Here is a 5375-nt window from a genome sequence, read left to right on the forward strand (position 1 = left end):
TCAAAATGATTGCTTTGGTTGATGCTACCTGACTCATGTGTCACGATGGAAGTTGGAGGAGGCTGACTGACTCTCCTTTACCACTCTCTTGGAACTTGATCCTGCTATCATTAGTCTTCCATATATTAATGACTGTGTGAGAGTAGTAACTGATTGTATTATTCAAGCAGCTGTTCGTTCTATCCCCAAAACCTTGACATGCTTCCCATTGTTGTCATCTGCCTGCCAGCAGGCATGAAAGACTCATAAATGGGCCTGGGATATCTTTCATAGGTATCTCACTTTTTCAAACTACATTGCTCTGGGACAAGATTTGGAAAGTAAATTGGAAGTATGCTTCCCATCCCCTTTCCATCTTGCTCTCCAATGACCAGGAAGTTGTTGATGTACAAAGCATCGCTGATACTCTTGAGAAGTGCTTTTCCCACCTTTCCAGCACTTCTGTTTCTTCTCCTATCTTCTTGACCATCATGTCTTGGACTGAGAGAATTCCACTTTCCTTTCAGGCAGATCTTCTGTATGATTATAATAGCCAATTTACACTGGTGGAACTTAAGCTTGCCCTTCATAAGTCTGTCAATACACCTGTTGGACCTGATGATGTTCACTAATAAATGCTATGCCATCTCTCTCCCGTCTCTCTTGCTCTCCTTTCGGTTGTTTTTAACCGCATTTGGCAGGAGAATATTTTTCCTAATGCATGTTGCAAGGCTATTGTTTTCCTTTTTTCAAAGCCTGGGACGGATCCCAAGATTCCTTCTAATTATCATCCAATTTCTTACCTATCAACATCTCACTTTGGCACTGTTGGTTGACCAGCAGATACCTATTTTGTTGTGGCTCGATGGTTGCTCACATTATCCCTTCTACAGTTTCTGTGTTCACTGCCGAGTTGTATGCCATTTCTCTTGCTCTGGTTCACATAGAAGCTCAGCAATACATTAACTATTCTTTTTATACAGACTCTCTTAGCTCTTGACCGGCCCACTTTTTCTGTTTTCTGTTTCTATCCAGGTTTTTTGGATACCTGGCCATTTTGTTATTTGTGGGAATGAGCTTGCTGAACCACAGCTAAGTCCATCTGCTCTGGCATTGTCACAGCCATGCCTGTCTCATATATGGACTATGGTCCTGTGATCAAGGCATGGCTTCATGCCAGTTAGCAGTCATTGTGAGATGAGCAACTTCATAACAAACTTTTCCAGATCAAACCTATGGTTGTTGTTTGGCCATCTCAATAATGTCCAACAGGAGGAAGTTGTTTTAGCTAAGCTATGCATTGGTCACAGTTTTTAAGCTCATTATTTTCTTTTATGTGGGACTGATCTGCCAATATGTGGCTTTGTGACACACAGGTCACAATTTTCCATGTCTTTCTTTAATGCTGTCATTGTGACTGTGAATGACAGCACCATTTTAGGCATGTTTTTTCTCAAGATTTATCCCTAATGTTGGACGATGTCATTGGCAATGGTGACACTGTCCAGCTTTCTTGTGTTTTTAGCTCTTTGCAGAACTTTTTAATTCTATTTAAGTTTTTATCTGATTTTGGGGCATTGTTTAGCTTTTAGCTTGGTTTCTTTTTGCATTTTTTTCTAATTTTACTTCTCTTTCCATTTTTACCAATTGTTTGGTGCAGATAGCCTGGTTACTTTGCACCAATATACTCCAACCAACCAACTTAATATTTTATACGGTAACTGAAAACTGTCCGACAATGTACTTGGGCTATTTTGTTTTATAATTTTTGCCAGAAAAGGAGATAAAAAAAGGCCCTGAAATAAGTCACATTTCTATTTTTTTCATAGACTGGACGTGAATTTAGAGCCACAGGTTAAATGAGTCAATTATTACCCTCCACAAAGTAAAGTATGCAATTAATATCTAATGAGAAGTAAGGGGAACATTATCCAACATTATTTATTATACAGTTTTTTCATCCTTAATGAATACCCTCAGGTAGTTTATAATAAAAGCAAACTTTTTGGGCCAAAAACCTTAAATGTTTTGATCAGATGTATTCTTTAATAGTATTTGTAGAAAATGTAATAGTGTATTAATCTACTAGTTTTAAACTGTAGGATGTTTTTTTTTATTTCTTAACTTTAGAAACTATATATTAAAGTAGAAGTGAAAATATTAATTATTAAATGATTTATAAGAAGTTCAGAAGTTGTGGAAACAAAAAATTTTGAAACCACTGATGAGAAGATGGAAGATCCTGTTAAAAAGACTTAAGTTAGATTTAAAAAAAGCCCAGGAATTACTTCTCAGAAGAATACTGCTGAAGTGGATTAAAAGTATCTTTTGTTTAAGTTCCTTTTTCAAGTACAAGAGCACAATATATTATTTTCATTAATAAAAAAATATATTCAAAATAATAAATAGTAGATATTTCTATTCCAATGATCATTTAATATCACTATGTGATAGTGCTTGCAAGTGACCATTACTTGTGATGGGGGAAAAAGTCTTACTTACCAGTAAAAAAAAGCTGTAAAGTTTTGATGTAGGAAAGGATTTTTGTCTCCATTTAGATATGTTTACTTAAATTGTCTCAAAGAACCCTATACTAAAAATAGTTAAGAGTTGAGTAGAATATAAGACCTTCTTCACCTGACAGGAGCCAAACAAAGATAAGTAAAAACCATTTTTGCAGTCTAAACACCTTTCACTGCCAGAAAGTAATTCTGGTGGTGGTTTACTATGCCAAGTTTGTCTGATGGCTGTTTCTTCAACCAGGAAGAAAAAAGAGAACACGTGGCACGATGGTCTTGGTCTATTTTTGTTTTTTCAAATTATTCTGAGCATTTCTACCCTTGGGTTTAGGTTTTAAAATGGGATAATGTTTAATTGAATTTTTTTCCTTTATGCTTGGAAAGTTTAAAGAATGATAATGTTCCTGAGCCAGATAATGTTTCCTCAAGGATTTTGAAGGAAGTTAAGGATTGGATATGTCAGCCTTGTAAGTCTTGGAATAGTGGGCAGGTACCAGAGGATTGGAAGTTAGTTAATGTCACTCCTCTTTTCAAGAGAGGTGATAAAAATTGTCCAGTAGTTATAGACCCATTAGTCTTACCTCATTTGTGAGAAAAGTTTTGGAAAGTCTGATAAAAGATGCTTTGCAAAGCCATTTTAACAAAGTTTAGAATTTTATTGGATTGTCAACATGGTTTCATTAAGGGAAAATCTTGCCTTACAAATCTTTTGATATTCTTTGAAAAGGTTACTGCTTATGTAGATGAGGGTAAGGGTGTAGATTTGGTGTATCTGGATTTTCAGAAAGCATTTGACAAGGTACCACATATAAGTTAGCAAATTGGACAGAAGAGTGGCTGGACGGAAGCAAGCAGAGGGTTATTACAAATGGAGTTTAGTCAAACTCGATTAATGTTACAAGTGGGACCTCAGGGCTTAGTCTTAGGACCTTTGCTCTTTTTGATTTACATCAATGACATAGATGAAGGAATGGCCAATAAATTACTTAAATTTGCAGATGATATTAAGGTCGTGGGTGTTGTTAGCTGTGAAGAGGATGCTGTTGCTTTACAAAAGGATTTAGATCATTTAGTGAGTTGGACAAATAAATGGCAGATGGGTTTTAGTTACAATAAATGCAAGATAATGCATGTGGGTTATCATAATTTAAGTTATAAGTATAGTTTGGATGGGAATAACCTTAACAGTGTCATAAAAGAAAGGGAGTTTTGTGTACTGGTAATGGTTGATCAGTCTCTTAAACCATCCAAGCAGTGTGCTGTAGCTAGTGGTACTAGAAATAGGATTTTTGGTTGTATCTACAGAAATACTGAATACAAATCTAAGTGGGTTATAATTTCATTATACAGGTCACTGGTTAAGCCACATTTGGAATATTGTGTTCAGTCTTGGAATCCTTACCTTAGGAAGGAAATGGAATTGTCTGAAAGGGTTTGGAGAAGGGGTACTAGAATGGTGTTTGGGATGAAGAGGTTGTCATACAAAGAGAAAGGTTGAAATCTCTCAAATTGTTTTCTCCTGAAAAAAAGAGTTAGGGGAGAGATCTGATTGAGGTGTTTAAGATTGTAAAGGGAATTGATAGTGTTGATACATCATCTTTTTTCATACTTATCAGTGAGAATAGTAAGACTGTCATATGAGGAAAGATTAAGATCTTTGAAAATGTTTTATCTTGAAAAGAATAAGAATTAGAGGGGATTTGATGGAGGTGTTTAAGATTGTAAAGGGAATTGATAGTGTTGATGTATCATCTTTTTTTTTGGTACTTAATGGCAAAAATAGTTAGACTATGGGACACAAATACAAATTTTTGCAGTTTAGGAGTCATCTTCAGTAAAGACAGTTTTATTTTTCAAACAGGGTAGTTGGCCATTGGAATAAGTTACCTTCAGATATTGTGGAGACAGTAAATTTATGTGCGTTTAACAGAAAACTTGATATGTAGATGAATGATAAGGACTGGCTTTAAAATTTTTTTTTAATTTATTTATTAATAGTTTTAGTTTAGTTTAGAGGATGGGGCAGCTGAGATGGACCAATATGTCCCATATTGTCCCAAAACATTATTTTATGTTATATAATTTATTGATATTTTGAAAGATTATTTCAAATTATTTTCTTTGAAACTCATTATTTTTTATGTTATATGTTAGAGACAGTTAAGATAAAAAGGTGGGGTTTAGCTAAAACCTTTGAATAACATCATTATATACATATTTACTACTTCTAAGATAAGTGTAAGTAATTTACCTTTATGCAAGTAAAATGCATGTTTTTAGCATTTGGATTTGGTTATGTGTTTTTAACACTTTTTATCAGATTTAGAGGAAAGAAAAAAGAAAAACTAAAGACAAATGAAGCAACTCAGTTTTATAACAATTTTCTGAAGGTTTGTCTTGGCAAAAATAATGATGAATTTTATTTACAAGCTCATTAAATATTAGTCTTAGCTATATTTCATATTATTTGAAGTATTTGTAAGATTTTTTTTTTCATCTTTTCATATAAAAGTGTTGAAAAACAAATAGAACCTATATTTGGCATAGTTAACTTTTTTATGGAATAGGTTATTCTTGTAATAATTTGTTTAATAAAGTTTACAACAAATGAATTTTATGTTAGTATATTATGTATTTAGTATATTAAACTGATGATGTTGATCAATCATCTTATGCAATAATGAGAAATTAAATTTTTAGGAGGTTTAGATTTATATAAATGTATTTTAATTTGTAATAAAAAGCATAATTTATCATGCCATAAATGAATATAAAGTGATTTCAACTTGTATCTTTAATAAATTTTCTTAATATCTCATATTTTTCAAAAGTGATGTGACACAGTCTTGTTTTTATAACAGAAGTCAGTTTGGAAAA

Source organism: Limulus polyphemus, unplaced genomic scaffold, assembly GCF_000517525.1.
Source record: "Limulus polyphemus unplaced genomic scaffold, Limulus_polyphemus-2.1.2 Scaffold4954, whole genome shotgun sequence".
Taxonomy (NCBI): domain Eukaryota; kingdom Metazoa; phylum Arthropoda; class Merostomata; order Xiphosura; family Limulidae; genus Limulus; species Limulus polyphemus.